The following is a 22,500-nucleotide window of genomic DNA, read 5'->3' as shown; positions in this document are numbered from 1 at the left end:
AAGATAATTCTAACAAATCAGATAGCTGGAAACTTTTCCAAGCTAAAAGGGCACCGCGGTGAGTCAGTGCAAATGCACCTCATTAAAAAAAATTGAGTATAGTGGCAATACGCCCTTTCACCAAGTTAAGGTATCCCCACTCAGATAAGGATATGTAGACGCTTCCTACAATCCGTTTTGGCTCGCCAATAGAAGAGAGATGCGGGAAAAACAAGATGTGAGTTTACAGTCCCTTGTCAAAAGGTGTGCCATTTAAAACTGGAGGCCTTGAAGAGTAATTCTCATGTCACCGTGGTAAAATCATTCAGAAGATAAGGTTATCTCTCTCTCTCTCTCTCTCTCTCTCTCTCTCTCTCTCTCTCTCTCTCTCTCTCTCTTGTTTTGCTCGGTGTTTAAATAAAATTTTGTATTTACCTTTGCATTGATAGTTATTAGTCTCATCCGCAATTTTTCTCTTAATTTTCCTACTGTGAGTCAATTGCCGGAGAAAGTATAAGCTTTTTGTCAAGATTATCTCAATTCTTCTTTCCGACAGGAGAAAAAGACTGTTAGGTTTTTTGTCAGAACCAGGTACGGTATGTATCCCTCTCATTTTTATATTCTTTAATATACCTTTGGTTAGCTTTTCTTTCTGTATATCATTGACTTCATTCTTATGAAGAAATTTATTTTGTCTGGTATTTTACGCTCATTATTATTATTATTATTATTATTATTATTATTATTATTATTATTATTATTTCTAGCCAAGCTACAACCCTAGTTGGAAAAGCAAGATGCTATAAGCCCAAGGGCTCCAACAGGAAAAAATAGCCCAGTGAGGAAAGGAAATAAGGAAATGAATAAATGATGAGAACATATCCAGTTACTATCAATTTTTGCAACTGTCTTTTTTTTTCAAAGTCCATGGGTTGTGGTTCTTAAGAGTATTCGTAATCTAATAATTGTGTTAAACGTCCATTACGAAATGTGATTGAGACATCAGTTTATAAATGTGATTGTTTGTTCTAATTACTATCGGGGCAACTAAAGCCATTGATTGCTGTATCTTATCGGTAACACTTGACGAAGGTACTTTACTTCGTTTTTTTTTTTATCTCTTTAAAAGGTTCTGATTTTTTTCGAAAGGTTTATGAAGTTGTTTACTTAAACTATTCAATTTATATCTAGATAATTTTATTATTATATCTCTGTGAATATTCTATATTTCATTCATTTGTGGCTGTCATGTCGCTTTGGGACTCATAGTTTATCTCAAACCCCCATAAGTAGGCTATAAGTTTTAGCAAGGACTTTTTATGCCATGTAAATCTTTTACCAAGATATTCTTTAATTCGTTTTCATAGCCCTACTGTGAAAGGAAGAAATAATTTTTTCATCTCCGTTGTACATTGTATAATCGTTTAAACCGACAGGGTTATATATATATATATATATATATATATATATATATATATATATATATATATATATATATTTATATAAATATATATATATATATATATGTATATATATATATATATATATATATATTTATATATATACAGTATATTATTTTATATATGTATGTATATATGTGTATATATATATATTTATATATGTATATATATATATATATATATATATATATATATATATATATACATACATACATATGCATATGTAGATAGATAGAAAGATATATGTATATATATATATATATATATATATAGATATATTTGTATATATATATGTATATATATACGTATATATATAGATGTATATATATATATATATATATATATATATATATATATATATATATATATATATATATATATATATATATATATATATATATATATATATATATATATATATAGTTAGTATATTTCTTTCCGGTCACGCTCGGTTCTCCCCGTCCCTCGGATAGGGGGGAAAAGGAATAGTTATACCCCGATGAGAGGGGGATATGTGTGGGTGTGTTTGCATGTATATCTAAATATTTAGCTGTCATTTTTGACGGGTCTTTTACACTATTGTATGTATAATACGTTAGTTAAATATATAGTTCTAAACTGTAATAAAGTAAGTATTAGAAAAAAAAGAATTGGTGAAATATGATGAAAAACCTTTAAGGAAAGTTTTTGGTCGTAAACTTATATTAAAAGTGGGAAAAGATGTTTATAAATGATGTTAAATTACAGTAACAAGTATTGAATTAATTTTGTTTCAGAATGCCATTCTAATGAAATAACTTAATGTAAGGAAACCTTAGAATCTTGAAATGTACGAAATTAAAGCAAAGTTAGTATCCTTAACACATTTCCATTTCTAGCAGAAACTGTGTTGTCTTCCTAAAAATATATATATATCTATATATCAGGAGAATGATAGTGTCTGTGTTTGAGCAGTCATCGCTTAGTCTGTGTCGTGGAAAGCGAAATGATTCGCATAAGTAAATGTTAGGGGGGCGATGCTCCCTGCTTTTGTTATTTCCATTATTGAAAATGGAGTAGCGGGTCCCCCTCACTTTTCGTGGATTGGAGGTTGAAGTTCGTCTTTATTATTGCTGGTGATTTTCTCTCAAGGGACCCAAGAAGCGTGGAATGTATTCATCAGCTGAATAATTACTAATTCGTTTTCCGTATTGATTTTTAATTCGACCGAAGACCGAACACGGCAGAAATAAATTATGCTAATGTGGAAGATTTCGACGTTTTCACTTGTTTGGCTTCCTTGATTTGGGGTTTTTTTTATTGCTGTAAAAAAATGCTTTTAGGAAATTTTATTTCCCTCTATCTGAGGAAAGGCATATTAAAGTTATATTTGTAAAATACTGTAGAATAGTTTGATAAAATAATAAATGTTTACATTAATTTATTACATCCATGTAATTATTCTTAATTTATTATCTTCATGAAATAATTTCATATTGGGATTTTATATTACATTATTATAGAAGATCAAACTTGCCATGTTTTTCACTCATGAGGAATTTATCATTTTCCATCATTCACTTCAGTGTCAAATATTTTAACTTCAATAAATCCAATCCCCTCAATTAGAAGAACTGCGGCCAACAACTTCATTTCTATAGTCTTTATTTTTCTGCTGCAATTGTAAAATTTTTAAAACCTTCTGTTAGGCAAACTTGTAACGGTGATTCATCTTTTGGTTTAGAAACTTTTTAGAAGACTTTTTTTTAAATCTGTCTACATACTTTACTATTGCTATTCTTTATATATATATATATATATATATATATATATATATATATATATATATATATATATATATATATATACGATATATATTATTTCCTTTTATTTCAGGATTCATGTCAAGTGCTTCCAGCGAATATGTATATCTCTCGCCATTGTTGATGTATTTAAAAGACAATTGACATTTAGTTAAAAAATTGGCTATTTAAATTTCATAATGGGGCTCTTGACGCTCTTAAATGTCACTTGCATAACTAAGTAATGTTGCAGTCATTGGCGAACGTTGAATGTTTAGGATTTAAGATAACCTTTTGGTAAATCAAATTAATTCCAAATGCGGATGTTGTTTTACACTTAGAAATTTGCCGTAAAAAAACTATAAAAATCCTGGAATAAATGTTGCCAGGCATTTACCGTTTTAAAAAATGGATATATTGACGTAAAGGAGTGATATTACAGTCACCAACCCGTAAGAGATTACAACAAAGTAGGGTAAAAAATACGGTCGTCTTTATTTACTTAGATACGGCTGAGAACAGTATATTTTTACGGAGAATTTCCGATTAAAATAATGATTTTTTTTAACAGTATAGGAGGATTTTTATATTCTAAGATTTTTTTATGCAATCACATACATCTTTCACTGTTCCCTGTATATCTGGCAAGTTTCAATGGCAACCAGAGTATGAATCATGGCTGGAACGTTACCAGTTTCCGTAGTTTCGTTCCAATTAAAATTTTTAATTGCATAATTCTTTGTTAATAGCGTATATCAAAGACTTATCAAAGGTCAGTGACTCCCACGTTCGAGATATTTCTTCCCCAGGTATCATGAGACATTAATGCTTTCCTTCTTGATGACCGTGTTTACGTATGTTAATGTACCACGCGGAATGTGTTAGTGTATAAATTAACGGATATCAACTCCGTATTATTGGTCGAACTATTCTAGTTTTGAATTGACATCGTCAGGAAATAATCTTATGGGTCACTTATGAATACAGTCGGCTTTGTAAAGAAAATTAATCATTAATTTGCTCATATTATTATTATTATTATTACTATCCAAGCTACAACCCTAATTGGAAAAGCAAGATGCTATAAGCCCAGGGGCTCCAATAGGGAAAAATAGCCCAGTGAGGAAAGGAAATAAGGAAATAAATAACTGAAGAGAACAAATTAACAATAAATCATTCTAAAAAAAGTAATGTCAAAAGAGATATATCATATATAAACTATTAACAACGTCAACAACAAAAATGTCATATATAAACTATAAAAAGACTCATGTCCGTCTGGTCAACAAAAAAGCATTTGCTCCAACTTTGAACTTTTGAAGTTCTACTGATTCAACAACCCGATTAGGAAGATCATTCCACAACTTGGTAACAGCTGGAATAAAACTTCTAGAGTACTGCGTAGTATTGAGTCTTATGATGGAGAAGGCCTGGCTATTAGAGTTAACTGCCTGCCTAGTATTACGAACAGGATAGAATTGTCCAGGGAGATCTGAATGTAAAGGATGGTCAGAGTTATGAAAAATCTTATGCAACATGCATAATGAACTAATTGATCGACGGTGCCAGAGATTAATATCTAGATCAGGAATAAGAAATTTAATAGACCGTAAGTTTCTGTCCAACAAATTAAGATGAGAATCAGCAGCTGAAGACCAGACAGGAGAACAATACTCAAAACAAGGTAGAATAAAAGAATTAAAACACTTCTTCAGAATAGATTGATCACCGAATATCTTAAAAGACTTTCTCAATAAGCCAATTTTTTGTGCAATTGAAGAAGACACAGACCTTATATGTTTCTCAAAGTTCTTGAGATAGAAGGCAAGAAATACAGGCTGGTGGAAGGATATTTTGGTCTATTTCTGAGCTTCACCTAGCGGCCATCCTTAGTTCCTAAAGAGTTGCTCCGTGTTCTAATCCTCGAGAGGCAGCAGAAAGTCCCAGATGAACCGTGATTTTTTTATCTAGGTGCGACATCGTCTGAGATAAGCGATGCAATGAGCTAAGGCACAACGCACAGACACAAGAATCCTCAGCAGAGTTGGGTATATTTCCATGTATTATGCTATCACAGAAGATATCTTACCTTTCTGCGCTTTCTCTTTTTTAACGTCAAAGTAATAATTTGGTTTCTGTGTGATTTATATGTAGAGGTTTTATTTCGAGATGATTTTAAACAAAGGCCATCTTAAATCTACCGCAAATGGAAAAGCAAAGTCACAAAGATGCCAAGGGAATACGTTGCGGTGGGAGGAGGAACCGTCATTGTTAATATTGCCGCAGTGGCTATTGAAAGCCGCAGACAGATTGCAGAAGGCACCAATATAACGAAAGGTGTCACAGATATACCAAAGCGATACAGGCCTAATTAATTGCTGAATGCCCATTGAAGTTTCACCGTTGGAGACAGACAACCTCTTGCGAAGTAGGTGGGTGGGTGGGAGGTGGCTTGCAATAGTCAGCCAAGTTAGGGGACGTTTTCTTCTTTCATTTTATTTTTTGGTCTGCCAATAAATCTCTCGTTTGTTGGACTTTGTTATGATATTCCTTAATTGTTGGTTTTTTTTTCTGTGTGTATGAATTATATTTGTCTTTTAGATAAAACCACTTTTACAATTGGTAATATGTTGACGGAGGATGGAATTCACGGTATTTGGTTGTACTTATCTTCTTACCGATTATGGTTATCACCTGAAGAATCACTTTAATGTTATCTTGTTTTTTTGGTGGGGGTTGGGGAGAACTGAATACCAGAATCTAGAAAAACTTCAGGTTGAAGAACGGTATAAATTATTATAATAGCTATTTATTCTATTTCGCTTCCAGATTCAAGTTTTTTTTCGCTGTTTTCCGATTCTTATTCTTCACTTACGCAAAAATTCTTGAGGGGGATAGTTGGGGAAGGTGATGGCTGGCTCTCTTCCATTTCTTGCAAATATTTTTATGGTGACGCTGTCACACTCCACTCTGCCCATCTAAAAGCTCTTGGTCAAAACCCTTCCTCGCACTGACCATCTCCAATAACGCACAACTTTGTGGCGATTCTAGTCTCATATATGCTTTATTCAAGTCTGAATACTGTATTTACAATAACAGAGTAAATCCATAGATAAATGAAGACTTTTTCATCATGTGAAGCAAATTCTTCTTGAGAGGCCGAAGGCTTAGAAAACAAAGAGCCTTGGAGTGTGCTAATTCTGGCTAAGGTATTTGTCGGGTGGGCAGCGAAGCGTGTCTAATCAAGCCACTACGGCATAGTGATGTGCCTTGGTCAGAGAGTTTTCAGGGGCTACATAGACATCTAGACGTCATTAACCCCCCCCCTCTCTCTCTCTCTCTCTCTCTCTCTCTCTCTCTCTCTCTCTCTCTCTCATGTTTGCGCCTACAATTTGAAGAAGTGTACTCTCTCTGCCATAGGCCGTCGGGGTTGTCTACAATTTTTTTGTCTACAATTTGCTAAGCTTTATAATACAACTGAAAACGAACGTCGCAAATCTATTATACGTCATCCAAGTTACATTTGGTTCGTATTTTAGAGGTTTTTGTACGTAGCGTCATGTGATATTGTACTTAATGCAAGGCCTTGTGGACATATATTATGAATACCCTCAGCGTATTACGTAATTGGTTTCAAGTTTCATTTGTTTTGTTGCTTAGAAGTATAATTAAATTGTAACCCTGTTATGTCTGTAGCAATGTCTACCTCAAGTTGTAAATAAGGCCATATATATATATATATATATATATATATATATATATATATATATATATATATATATATATATGCAAAAACACGGAAAATTAAGATATTGAGTGAACGATAGTAGCCCGGATTCATTTTCCTTGTCGTTTTTATGCATCTGATCATCACGTGTTCCTGTGAGTTTTACCCATATATATATATATATATATATATATATATATATATATATATATATATATATATATATATATATATATACGTTATACTATATATATACATACATATATAGTAAACCGTGTATATATATATATATATGTATATATATATATATATATATATATATATATATATATATATATATATATGTGTGTGTGAGTGAGTGTGTGTAGAGGGAATGAGTCCTCCGTTATTTTCTCATATCAAGTGACACTTCTGGGAAAGTGGTCGAGGCCTCTCTAGCCACTCTAAAAGGATACACGTTAAACCTTCTCTGTGTATTAAGAGCTTAAAACTTATTTGAAGGATGCAGTTGTTTCTTGTAGGATAAAACTTGATAATATGCAGACGCACTTGTGAGTGTATGACTATTTACGGTAAGATAATGGCATCTTGACGTTAGAAATACGGTTTCAATGTTTCAGTTATGATCATTACAAGTTAAATTGCACCACTAAGTGGTAAAGCAGAATGTCATAAACCCTAGGGCTCCAGTAGCTGAAGCAGCCCTTCATGGTAAAAGAAAAACTTATAAAGAATAATCTATGAAAGAAAATAAATGAATGATAGAAATAACAATATAAACTGCGGAGAAGGACTGTAGCTATGGTTTTAGAAATGAAGGTCATATTTTAAGATGAAGACTAAGGCAGATTAAAAGGTAACTTCTTGATAAACTACCAGGACTTCGTGTTCCCTGTATCAAGCCTGTGCAAAATTGAAAAACACGGGGAAGAGAAAATGGAAATGTAAGTGTGCTCGAGTGTACCCTGAAGCAGAAGAAATGTAACCAAAGAAAGTGGAATTCCCATGGTACGCAGTGGTACAGGAGCTATGTTGCTATCCATGACTAGAGCACTTATCCTTTTTGAAAAGCTGCTTACCGTAGGTGAATTGTCTTCTACCCTTCAACGAATGTTACCGCTTGTAGCTTGCGTTCACCATTGTCATCTCAACAGGGTCAAAAGGTTAATAGTCCCTATTTCAAACCACCCACCGTGACGCACACCTTTAGCTCGCGCGTCTAAGCAAGACATATACTATAGAGATATGCGCTTGTTATGGGTTTTACCGTTCCACTTTCAGCCGAAACTACTTCCACAGCGGCAAGATGAATCACGGTGTGTTAATAGCAAGGCCACTGTATCTTCTGTCCACATGACGCCACGTCTTCTGACTGGTGCTTGGCTAATGAATCGCTCTCATCAAACTATGTTGATATAGAAAAGGATAGTTACCACTATTTTTCCTTCTGAAGTTTTCTGTATCAAACGAATGGATTGAACAACATTAGTATGCCAGTAACATAGGCTATTGCCTCGAAAAAGGAAGATTTCCAAAAAAATAACAGGCAAAAGGTGACATTTTTTCAAATTAACTTTTATTAGATTTCTTTGGGTTCGATTTTTTTTTTATTGTATAAATAATATCAAAAGGGAACAATTTTCAACAATAGTTTTCCTTATCGGAAAACCATCCATATTTTTCCCTTATTAGATATCAACCACTATTTTCCCCACTATAAAGCAATCAATGTTTCCTCACTAGAAATCGATCAATATTTTCCGAACTAGAAATTAATCGACATTTTTCATCAGAGATCAATCATTATTTTTCATCATAAAAAAATCAATCAATATTTTCCCAATTATAAATCCTTTAGTATTTTCTTACCGCAATTCACCTGTATGATCCATATCTTCCCGTATGTTATATGACCTTTGATTATATCGAAGTCTTATATTTTCTAATGTGTATTATAGACTTATTTTTATTTCCTCAACACCGCCGCCGGAAAGGAACTATCAGAATTTTCGGAGGTAATTTGAGAAATTCAGGTTTTTGTGATGAGCTGTTCCCCAGATATTGGTGGTTTTGTAGAAGACCTACCACTTTTAAATTTAATCTGCTCCTCAATTCAAGGAGGGTAGAGAATTGAAAAGACTTGCAAAGTTTGTGAACCTTATAATGTCTTTATTTTAGATTTAATACTTTCTAGGATTTTCATTATTCTGGTATTATTTTCAATGTATGTACTTTCCTTTGTCAGAATACCTTTAATGCTTTAAATATGTACTTGCTAATATATGTGTATATAAATAAAGTTGTAATCTATTGGTCTCTTCTTTTTGTAGTTTTTTTGTGTAAAATATAAATATTTGTGTAATTATGTAATTCTCATACTCCGGAAGGGGTCGATAGAATAAAATTTGCCTTTGCCTTTGCCTTTGCAAATAACTTTGACGGTATCCATAATCAGCCAGATTTCAATATAGCTGCAGATTTGTTTTAAAGCCAGGCTGACACTTGCACGAATTTGTGACACGCATTGTCACGACTCGAGCCGTGAACTGGCGTGAACTCGTCGTGAACTGGCGTGTAGTGTCACGACCTGCCACGACAAATTCGTGGCAAAAAGTCGTCCAAGTGTCAGGGTACCTTAACTTGTCTTCTGTAGCTACGAAACTCATTCGTATGCCAGAGCATTGATTATAATCAATCATTCTTTTTGTCATTACTTGATATCTGGGGAGCTACTGTTCTAAAAGTATTTTATTTTAATTGTTCATTACTTCTCATATAGTTTATTTCCTTATTTCCTTTCATAACTGGGCTATTTTTTTTCTGTTGGAGCCATTGGGCTTATAGCATCATGCTTTTCCAACTAGGGTTGTAGCTTAGCTAGCAATGGAACTCCTCATTTACCACTCGTATTATTATTATTATTATTATTATAACTTGATTATTTACCTACGTGTCATTAACTATTAACTTTTCTTCTTATCTTTCATTTTGCGTTTTAACGGTAATATGCGACCTTTATCATTTCGTAGTTATAAATGTTATAAATGTAAATTTTGCAAAGCCTTTCATTTCTATTTTGGGTGTGTGTGTGATAACTGCTTCCACTTTTCATTTGTTTTCTAAGGAAAGAGGCATGAAGCTGTAAATTCACAGACAAACGGATGTTATAATTTGTGGGGTTGCTGTGGTTATTATCGAATTTTGATAGTGGTGGGTAGATAATTTTTATCATTATCATAATTGAAATTATTCATAATTACAAGTGCACCTGAAATTAAATTTTAGCTCATGTCGGAATCGAACTTATATAAGACCATCATTCGATAGCGCCTTGCTTCTAAATAGTCATGGGTTTGACCCCGATTGGATACAGAATTTTATCATGAAATGGTATTGATAGTTTAGTTGAAAGTCACTTAACGCTGTGTTTTGTGAGGGTGTTGATTAATAAGAGAAGTCAACTGGGATCTTTAATAAACCCAACTCAGAGAAGTACAGTAATAGTATGTGCATCTTTGGGAAGTAAATCCGAATTGGTACAGAGGAGTAATGACCTTCCTCATTCCTGAATGTTCTACTGTACATCCTCTTCTTAACTTTTGATCGTCCTGAAGAACAAAAATATAGTTCCGACCCAAATTTTATTTTTAGCAATAATTCATTCAGAAACGGAGCAAGTTTTTCTTCAGACGTTCTACGATCGGAGAGACCAATGCACTTCCTAGAGGCCGGTTATTTTGATTTGCTGGGATCTTGGCTTTAAAGGATGTTCAGCCATCGGTTTTTCATTTCCTCTCACCTTGACAATTTAAAAGTTGCTGAGCATCCATTTGAATGTAGAGGTTTCCTTATTCTATCAGTGGGAGGATATGGAGTTTATTCGTCCGCGTGGGTCGTTTGTCTTTGGAATATACCCGTTAGAAGCACCCTGTCCGATTGAATGATCCCACTGGTAAGTTTTAATTTTGTCCCACCAGTTTCAGCTACAATAACTGGATTTCAGATGATTATACTTTTTAAAACTAATTATCTTATATTAATAATACATTGATTTATGTTAGATTAAAAGCTTGAAAAGTCTTAAAGAAAAGGGTCACGTAGCGGGTCATGGTAATTTCGATCAAATCTGACCTAGGACGTTTCACGGACTTCAGACAGACGAGTTGTTTGACAGCGAACACGTTAGGCGACACAGATTCGCCCAGAGAAGGAATTTATAACTTAATAAACCAATACCAGCAATCGACAAATAACACAAAGTTGATCCTCATTGTAACAATTCTAACTTCTGGAGAGCCTGTTTTAGAATCAGTGGCCGGAAATGCGGACCATTCAATTCTGCACTTTTTCTTTTTCCGCCGATGAATGAATCGGGAAAATGAGTCAATCTCTTTCTCTTTCCTTCCGATGCTCTTTTCTGACACACGTGCTTGTACAAGCACGTGAATGGCTACACTGTGTCAAGAAAGAGCTTCATTGAACTAAAGTTCGTCATCCGTGTGGTAGTATAGAATCTGCCGGCCAGCTGAGTGTACGAAATATACGGAGTGAGAGGTGTCCAGTATGGAAGGAGAGAAATGTAAGTACAAGACAATGATAATGAATTGGTCAGACTCATTCGTTTATTTGTGTATGAACTTTGTGGTCCTTGAAAGCGTATGTTGGAGACATTGCATCTGGTGATGTGTTCATTACGAAACGGATAAAGTAGAAGTGAATGTAAATAGTGATTGCAGTAAGAAAAGTGAGATTATATGCTGATACAAATCCCCTCTCTCCCACACATGTATAGATAAAAATAGGATTTGAAACGGAATAAATTAATGTAACAATTTCTAATTCCGGTGAATCTCAGGCGACATTCTTAGTGTGCAGCTTCGTGCTTCATATATAATTCCTTTCCTGTGGAATGTCTCTCTCGTTTGCCTTTCCTTTTTATGGTTTCCACGACAACATTTATGTAGTTGATTTGTCAGGTGTTTCTTTACACCAGTTGTCTTACGTGAGAAAATAAAAACAAACGAACAGCGCGAGTTGTGAGCGCATAGTTTGTGTGCAATAACCGTGGTTAATACAACACAGGCACAGGATCATGTTGCAAACTTGTTTCTCGCTTGGCCTTTCTTTCCTTGAGGCGCCCCCCCCCCCCCTCAACCAGGCCCCCTGTTCTAGTAACATCACCTCAGATTAAGGTTGCTTGCACCTTTTTTTTTTCCTTCTTCTAAGCTTGTGTATTTTAACCCCAGTGCTCATGTTTATCTCCCTATTCCCCCATTCGCAGAGACTGATTCCTGGTGTCTAGTTTGAAGGAAGTCGTCGTGGATCTAGATGTCGCCCTCTTGATGTATTATGAATGTTTCCTGTTCTGTTGGGCTGCATTTAGGATGAATTAAAGGTCACCTTGATCCTATCGGTGTTTGTTTTGGTGTGACAGCCGGTCAGTCACGCGTAAGGTTCTTAAAGGTGCCAAAGTCGAATCAGGTTTATCATTGATTTCCCAAGATAACTGAATGTGGTGTCGCTTAGTTGGGATAGCGGCCATTTTGTCGCTGGACGTTGGCACTGTTAGTTCTTGTGAGGCGACAACCGGATCATTTTACGCCGTTAGGAATTACCAGTGCGGGAACGGCCTACGTAAGTTCTGGCACCGAGGATTCTGTACCTATAATGCTTGGGTTTTTGTATTTTGCTATTAATGGTTTCACATGCTAATTACGTGCGCTATCGCCGTTTCCTTTATTTTAACATCATTTCAGAAACCTTGAATGATTGTCGGTTTATGTAGTTCTTCAAATGAAAAGATAAATTGTTTGATTTTTAGTCAGTGAACGTTTATTGGATTTGGTTGAATATTGTAAATGCTTTATCTAAAAGGTATGTGAAACTTTTTAGTCCGTCAATATTACAGTTATATCAGTAGTTTTTACTCGGGTTATAAAAAGCACATCATCGGATTAATTATATATATAAATATATATATATATATATATATATATATATATATATATATATATATATATATATATATATATATATATATTGTGTGTGTGTGTGTGTGTGTGCATAATTAATTTCTCCAGCTTGGTTTCAGTAATGTTAGGGTTATTTTTCATTAAACTTTATTTTCTTGGGAATTTAACTTGAAAAGGAGTTTCTAATATCATAACTCCAACTCCAACATTATCACTCAGAGTTTTGCTAAGGAAATTAATGTGAGCCTGATTGTTAGGTCGAAAGGGAAATGATAAGAATTTAGTGGACATTAGGCTGCCTCATCAAAATAGGAAACCTTCTGGCTCCGGGAGTATATTTTTTTTGACATTTATAGTAGAATTAACTTAATCCCTTTTCCTATCCACCTCCACCTTCAATTCCCGAGGTCGGGAAGTATATTCATACCTTTGCTTCTGCCGGTTATTACAAGCAATAAATAGTAAAAGAATCTAGGGGTAGCTATGGCTTGATTGGTAACGTCTCTGCCTGGAGTTTTGCCAGTCGGGGGTTCGAGTCCCGCTCAGACTCGTTAGTGCCATAAGTGTCTGCAACCTTACCATCCTTGTGAGCTAAGGTTGGGGGGTTTGGGGGAGCCTGTAGGTCTATCTGCTGAGTCTTCAGTAGCCACTGCCTGGCCTTCCCTGGTCCTAGCTTGGGTGGAGAGGAGGCTTGGGCGCTGATCATATAACATATGGTCAGTCTCTAGGGCATTGTCCTGATTGCTAGGGCAATGTCACTGTCCCTTGCCTCTGCCATTCATGAGCCACCTTTAAACCTTAAAACCTAAAGCAGTGCTAGTTGTTTAAAAGACAGCTGTGACTGCATGCTAGATAATATATTACTGTTATCGTAAAAAAACTAACGGCAATTAAGAATTAAAATGTCATTAAGGGTCCCGACCTAAAGGAAGTCACGTATTGCTTTGAATCTAAGATTAAGGGGATTTTATACTCCATATCTAAGTAGGAATCATCGGCATCTGAAGTTGGTACCAACCAAGGCCAATATATTGGCCTTGGTACCAACTAACTTGGGTTGGATCATGGCAAGTCTAAACGATGTCATTATTACCTACATACTGGATATCTCTTTTGAAATTATACATACATTTATATACACAAATGTGTGTGTAGATATATATATATATATATATATATATATATATATATATATATATATGTATGTATGTATGTATATTACTTTTTAGGTTAATGATGTTGCACTTAGACCCTTCTCCCAATTGGTTGCAACGTACTCCAATCAATTAAGGTCAACTGGGTAACAGCCCAATTTGAAAGGAAGTGCTAAATTGAAGAGAGAAAATATAAACCCTCATTACCCCGTATACCTATGCAAACTATCAGCTTTTAACAGGAATGTATATAAAGAACCTAATAAAGACACAAGGTGTATGGTTATTTATACATCTTGTTTCTTATCCATCGATGTATCCACCTCAATACCAAGCTGGTAAGCAAAAGGTGCGTACAAGAAATATGCTATGGTTCTTGAATTCCCCAGATTTTAGTATAAAAGTTACATTAGTATATATATATATATATATATATATATATATATATATATGTATGTATAGATATGTATATATACACACATGTATATATATATATATATATATATATGTGTGTGTGTGTGTGTGTGTATGTATTTATATATAATATATACATATATATATGTATATATACATATATATACATATATATACATACATATATATATATATATATATATATATATATATATATATATATGGATATATATACAAATGGAGAGAGAGAGAGAGAGAGAGAGAGAGAGAGAGAGAGAGAGAGAGAGAGAGAGAGAGAGAGAGAGAGAGAGAGAGAGAGAGTAGATTATATTATATATGCATGTATGCATGCATTTCCTTTTATATTAAATTAGTGTTATCGTCTGTTTAGGAATGAATGATATCAGGAAAATAATTCTCTTCGCTGTTTAATTTTCTTAATTTTCGGGAATTTTTGATTCGAGGAAATTTGTAGTTACACTGCCAGTTATTTATTCATTTTGATGTACTGTATTTATCTCATTTATGGGTTTATCACTGTTTCAGTGAAAATAAAAATGGAAAGGAAATGAAGAAATTAAACCGATGTAAATGTAGGTCCTAACAAATTTGTCTAATAGAAATATGTAAAATTACTTTTTGGTTAGTTCGGTTTGCAACATCAAATAATACATGTTGTAACAGTCTGCTAGCAGGAATTTCCGGCGACTCGAGAAGTAGCCTAACATGTATTACAATAGGTAGTAATTTGTGTTTTATCTTAAACTGCTAATAAAATTGAAATAGTTTCTCTCTTTTACCATTGGTATGTGACAGATTGTATGTTGGGAAGTTCTTTATCATTTTGTTGTTGAAAGAATCAGTTTTTTTAAGGGAAGTGACACTCGAAAGTAACGAATTTCAGCTTACGCGATATATATCGTTATAACTAAAATACTTTATGAAGGTCTTGGTCTGAGGCCTCTTATGGCCGCATATTAGGCTTAGTGAGGCCACAGGTTTGGTATGATATTCTTTATGCCTTAACGCAGGGAATTGTTGATCCTTCAGTCATAAGAAGGGAGTCTTCTTTTAAAGAAAACTTCAACAGGTGTTCAGACGAGTGATTGATTCAAAATTTTCTAGTAATTCTCTACCGTTTTTCAAATGCAGTCAATCGGTATCCCGTGTTTACGGCAAAGTTGAAATATTTTTTGTTGTCACTTTTACCAAACGGTATTGTCCTTATCCTTTCCTTACCGAATGTGCCGTAGATGTCAGTTTTGCCCATAAATTGTAAACTCAAGCGAAGGCTTCTGAAAGAAAATATTTCAATATTAAGTTTATTCTTTCGAAAATTATGTGATCTTTTCTTTAAAAAAAAATAAACTGCAACATCCTTGTCTCGTGCTGTTTTTGATGATCTGTGTATATGCTAATGATGCGGAAAAGTGTGATTAGGACTTCTTCAATCATTGCTGTGCCCAGCTTGAAATTCCACTCCAACACCTGTTTTTTTCTGGTACAGAAAAGGACAAAAAGGCTTAGCGTAAAAATATTTGCATTATCTTCTAGGGTAAACTTTAGGGTTATGCGTTAAAGAAGGAATAATATTTGTGGTTATAATGCATTTATTACAGATAAAAGGTTATTTTATATGTTTCCTTTGCATCCCTTGTGTTGGAATTATCAAAGCTCAATTCCAATATGGCGGTCAATGTCATCAAATACTCCTCTGAAACATTCAAATTTTGTTTCTGTTGCCACTGATTACATAGACTTACAACCGAATAAGATATATCTTTGGAGAGAGAGAGAGAGAGAGAGAGAGAGAGAGAGAGAGAGAGAGAGAGAGAGAGAGAGAGAGAGAGAGAGAGATGATTTAGCATAGCCTTATCTTCATGTCAGGTCCTTATCCCATCGACCTTGAAGCTATTAGGCTATATGTGGAGGCAACTAGTGGAGTGGAGGGGTTCGGGGTATTGGGGGTGGGGGGGGGGGGGGCGGCGGAGAGTAACGACGATTAGGAGTAATTTGAAGAGGTGTGGAAGGCGGGACAATAATCCGGGAGTTGAAAGCATTGGCCAGAATACGTATTGCTAAACTGATTTGAGATTTAAGATTTGAAACTATTTATTTCTTACGGTCAGAAATATGAAAATGCATTTAGTGATGTGAATTAGGATGCTATGTGATGAAATTGATCAATGGAAAGCGTATGTTTAACCCTCTTTATTTGTGAATAATCATTTCAATACTTCCAACTTTTCCCTATCAATAACCTATTAAAGAAAGCACACACCGAGATATTCAACGTAAGTGCCCCGTCATGGTTCAGGTGATAATATTGCGAACACCCCCGTGAATCACATATCCGTTTTTATCTTATCTTTATCTCATGCTCTTATCACCTACGTATAAGTCATGTTTATTATTTGTTCTGGTGTCCTTGCAGTAGGATCGTCACTGCCAATTTGGGATCTGGCGTTTACATCTTCCTTTTTTCCTGTTAATGATAAACAACAATGATGATTTATTGTATTTTCAGTAAACGAACCGGTGATAAGACATTTGTGAGGTGACCACGATGGGTCTTATGGAGGCGATGATGTTGGGCACATCCTGTGATAGAAATATTGGGAGAAAATATAAAGAAGTGTAAAAAGAATTTTCCTATTGACTTAATTTTTCCTATTGACTTATTTCTTCTTTTCCTCTTCTTAATGTTTATGCAAAGAGCGGACTTTAAAGAACTTTATACACATGTATATATATATATATATATATATATATATATATATATATATATATATATATATACTATATATAATATATATATGTATATATATAATCATTATCATCATCATCATCATCTCCTCCTCCTACGCCTATTGACGCAAAGGGCCTCAGTTAGATTTCACCAGTCGTCTCTATCTTGAGCTTTTAAATCAATATATATATATATATATATCGAGAGAGAGAGAGAGAGAGAGAGAGAGAGAGAGAGAGAGAGAGAGAGAGAGGAGAGAGAGAGAGAGAGAGAGAGAGAGAGAGAGAGAGTGTATGTGTTTTCTGGGAAAGTTAATTTATTTGTTAGTGCCAATTTAGGTCGTGTATCATCTACATAGGCATGTTATTTTGAAACGTAGCTCAGAATATTTGGTAGATGAGATTGATACCACTAATGAATGCAATCCCTTAAGCGGGATCAAAGAATGAATTGAAAATCTTTTCGCAGCCTTACTCGCACATAAGCGGGTATTTGATTAAATCTGGAAAAAATTTACCTATAAAATAGCTCAGTTGTGTCTATATACGTATATAGGTTGACAATAGGCTGTAATGGGATAAGTTGAATTTTTTATGTAAGATGTTTGCATTGATTATCCCTTATCTAGTTTATGTAGGGCCGTCATTTTATATATACAGTATATATACATACATATATATATATATATATATATATATATATATATATATATATATATATATGTATAATGTTAATGTATATATAATTACATATGTATATGTATGTATATATATATATATATACATATATATATATATATATATATATATATATATATATATATATATATATATATATGTATGTATATATATATATAACATTAATGTATAGATAACATAAAATGAGACATTATTATTCTTGCTATTTAGATAATACTTTATCTAGTCCCTATTTTTATATATTCACTTATTGTTAAAATGGCCTCGTTAAAATGTGAAAATGTCCCAAGATTAACCATTTCAAAATCAGAAATGATTGCTGAGCCATTAATCCTACGGCTGAATTTATTAAGGTGGCGAGAATGTCTCCAGAAATATTGCATATTACTTCTTTTGATTGTGATCATTATCAAGTGTAAATCAAGCATCCCTTTTTCAGGCGCGTTTCGAAAGTGTAGATAGTGCTATAAGAAATAGATGAATAAGTGAATACATAAAAATAGGGACTAGATAAAGCATTATCTAAATAGCAAGAATAATAATGTCTCATTTTATGTTATCTATTCATTAATGTTTATATATATATATATATATATAATATATATATATATATATATATATATATATATGCACACATGTAATTATATATACATTAATATTATACATATATATGTATATATTGTATATATATTATATATATGTATATATATATATATATATATATATATATATATATATATATACAAGCTGTTCATTAGATTATATCTATATTTGAGTTAAAGTAAATTGGGAGACATTTGTACTTTGTAAAATATCACGATGCTTGGAAGAATGTTGTCTTTCAGTTCAAATCGCAGAAAATATTTTATCTCACAGTTCATATGATATAATAAATCTGAAATCACACTCATTACGCAAATTTGTTTGGTTCATTCTTTCTTCTGATATTATTATTATTATTATTATTATTATTATTATTATTATTATTAGCCAAGCTACAACCCTAGTTTGAAAAGCAAGATGCTATAAGCCCAAGAGCTCCAACAGGTAAAAATAACCCGGGGAGGAAAGGAAATAAGGAAATGATGAGAATAAATTAATATGTCATTCTAAAAACAGTAACAGCGTCAAAACAGATATGTTCTATATATAAACTACAAACAACGTCAAATATGTCATATATAAACAATAAAAAGACTACTAAATTGCTACTAAATTCAATGATGTATTTTTAATAGATGTTTCATTTTTTGCTTTTCGCTTGTAATACTTTTTTTATCCCATTTAAGTAATCAAATTATACCCGATTTTTTTTCTATCTCACTGCATATTTAAATTCTTCAGTGAGATTTATCTTTTATCCTTCTGATGGCGATTTTCCTCCTCGATTTTCATCCTTTTATTTTAATCCTGTGTCGTAATCCTTATTTATGGAGTATTTTCTCTCTCTATCGGCTTCGTCATTCCTGTTGACAGTCCTTGCAAAATTGCAGTAAGCTATTGCTTGGTCATCGCCGTTCGTTGCGCCTTCAATCACGTCATCCAATCTCCTTTTTCTTGATTTTATTTGAGGATTAGATTGTGTTTTATCACTTTAAAACTTCATGTTTATAGGGCAAATAGAACTTAATATGACCAAATTTTGAACGCTAAAGTAATATTGGAGTTCAAACCTTGAAAATATTAATTTTGGTTATTTTTTAATTAAACCTCGAAATGAATTAAGAAAAGGTAAATTAGTATTAAAGAAAAAACTTTAACCTAGTTGTTTCTATGGATAGTCACCAGGGATAACTATGTCCTACTATTTTGTATGATCATCTCGTCAATAATTTTCCTTTTTATTTATTGATATTGATAACTTAGCAGATCCATGAACGCTATATGTTTACATTTTAATATATTTCGACACGAGTTATTGGATGTTTCACACTTCATTGTATTACAAAATATGTCATTATTATTATTATTATTATTATTATTATTATTATTATTATTATTATTATTATTATTATTATTATATACTGTTGAAAGTACTTTGACTTAAATTTGAACGTTTATAGTCTAGTGTGAGCCGAGTCGCCACATACACTCTTGTATATGATCAGGTAAATACAAACGCACTCCTGGTTTTACTGCTTAGGTGGTACTGTAGGTGTTGATGAATGGTGTAGGCTACACTTGTGAGACTGTCTACAATGGATACATGTGTTGCATATGTGGGCGAGAGAGAGAGAGAGAGAGAGAGAGAGAGAGAGAGAGAGAGAGAGAGAGAGAGAGAGAGAGAGAGAGAGAGAACTGATACATCTCATCCTGATAAATAGTCGATATTTGAAATATCTTTTACACGTTTGCAGTATAAGAATTTTCGTATTATTGCTGTAGAAAATAGAAATATTTACGTATCATTGCTCATGTGCTGTTATTAGTTTTTGATATTTACAACGACCTCCCAGCTTCCTGATGTCCATATACTCCTTTTTTTTTTTTTTTTTTATTTATTACTACAAGCCATGAATCCGGATGAGAAATAAATGAACAGTCACTTCCTTCCCTACGTGCCATTTGAACCAATGAATGCCCAAAAGATTTTACTAGCATCGGTCCAGTTATAAGATTGACATACATACATATACCAAGGCACTTCCCCCAATTTTGGGGGCTAGTCGACATCAACAAATGAAACAAAAACAAAAAGGGGACCTCTACTCTCTGCGTTCCTCCCAGCCTGACAAGGGACTCAACCGAGTTCAGCTGGTACTGCTATAAGATTGAGCTACAGCATAAACCAAAAGGCTACGAAAAATAGGTTTAAGTGGTATCAATCTTACCAGCGTGTATGGAATCAAAATACGAGCACGAAAAGAATGGGCCTATTCATTTGTTTTCCATCTGGAATGAGTCTTGCAATGAAAAACATATCCCAAAATTTTAAGGAAATAGAAAATTTAAAGTTCACTGTGTATAAATGATATGTATATATACACGTACATATATCTATATTAGTGATAAAATGATCATAAACACATTATTATTATTATTATTATTATTATTATTATTATTATTAGTACTTGCGAACCTTGTTGGAAAAGCAGGATACTATAAGCCCAGGGTCTCTAACAGGGAAAATAGCCTAGTGAGGAAAGGAAACAAGGAAAAATAAAATATTTTAAGAATATGTATATACAGTATGTGTGTATGTATACAGTATATATTTTCTCATCCTATTATTATTTCAAGAATAATTTTTGTCTATGTGGCACCTTTAGGGTATTTCAGACATTCTATTACCTGAGATGTTGTAGTGGACTGAGCGTATAAAATGAAGACAAATAGATTAGGCCACACAGTTTCTCTCTCTCTCTCTCTCTCTCTCTCTCTCTCTCTGCCACACACACAAACACGCACATACGCACACACACATATATATAATATATATATATATATATATATATACTATATATATATATATACTGCCCAGTGTATTTATAGTTCTCTATGGAGAGGGAGAGAGAATTCCAGTAGCGTCGACCGAAGTAAAAAAATAACGGCAAAAATATGTTTCATTTTGCTGCGACAGATTTTGGCTTTCACGCCATTTCAAATTTTTTTTTTTTTTTTGCCTTGTTCGAGCGTTGCCAGATAATGAGTTTCTTTTAGACTTGCCTACGTATGTTTTCCTTTTTCCTTTAAATTTGCATTTAAGAATAAAAAAAAAAGGGTAAAGTGTTTTGGGTCCTTTACCTATAAATATTCGAACGTTTGTAAGAACTGAATTAAAAACACAATTTTACACGCAATAGACCTTCTAATACTCTTCATTGTGTAAGTTGAATTGGTCGAAAAATGAAAAGACTGATGTAACTCGTCCCGTTTTTTTTTTTCTTTTTTTTTTCACATCATTTTGTGTTTGTCCGTATTATACTGCGACTCATTGTTTTCATTTTTTTTAAACTATTTTAATTATAGCGTTAGTTATTCTGTAAATAACTCCCGCACTGAGATGAAATCAAAGGGATTTGTGGTTAGATGTTATTTTCGTACACGTTTCTCATAAGTCATAATTTAATGAAAAGCTTTTTATGTAGAAAAAAAGAAAAATTAAAGTCCGTCCTTGATCAGTTCACGCCATTTAGTGCTCATGACTGGTTTACATAACCCTTTTCCTGCTGAAGAGAACCCTCTTTGGCAGTAGTTAGGTAAAAGGGGACGAATTGCGTCAGTGCGTTACCAACAGAAATTTAAGAAAGGAAAAATCATGTTAGCGCGCATAGAATGGTAATTTGGCTTACGTCAAAAGCGATGAAAGGAGACGCATGAATTGCCATTTTTTTCTGGTAATCTCATCCCTTGCAATATCTATGAATAAACTCCTGGAATCCCGTCAACAGGGAGCCTTCAATGCTACCAAAAGGTCAAGAGATGATCCGATAAAGGGTTTCAGTCTTTTGATAACAGGAGGGTTTGTCCTGTTTGGAGGACCGGCCATTCATGCCTTTATACTTATTTCGAGTGAAGGGGGGAGGGGGAGGGGGGCTGGTTAGGGAGGTGGTGGTGGTGGGGGTG

General features: G+C 33.5%; 1 protein-coding gene across 6 annotated transcripts in view; it reads left to right on the top strand.

Moving 5' to 3' along the window:
* Window positions 1-22,500, top strand: part of LOC137634283 (ataxin-1-like) — a 389,783-nt gene that overhangs the window by 155,174 nt on the left and 212,109 nt on the right. For 2 of the 6 annotated variants that reach the window (XM_068366587.1, XM_068366590.1), the window contains exon 1: window positions 12,480-12,581. The exons of the other annotated variants lie outside the window; for them this stretch is intronic. The gene's annotated coding sequence lies outside the window, so the exon portion shown is untranslated. Of the gene's footprint in view, window positions 1-12,479; window positions 12,582-22,500 lie in introns of those variants that run through there. 6 annotated transcript variants of the gene reach the window in all.

Source organism: Palaemon carinicauda, chromosome 44 (genome assembly GCF_036898095.1).
Source record: "Palaemon carinicauda isolate YSFRI2023 chromosome 44, ASM3689809v2, whole genome shotgun sequence".
Taxonomy (NCBI): Eukaryota; Metazoa; Arthropoda; class Malacostraca; order Decapoda; family Palaemonidae; genus Palaemon; species Palaemon carinicauda.
The sequence above is the reverse complement of the archived record's forward strand: the minus strand, read 5'-3'. Positions and strand labels throughout refer to the sequence as shown.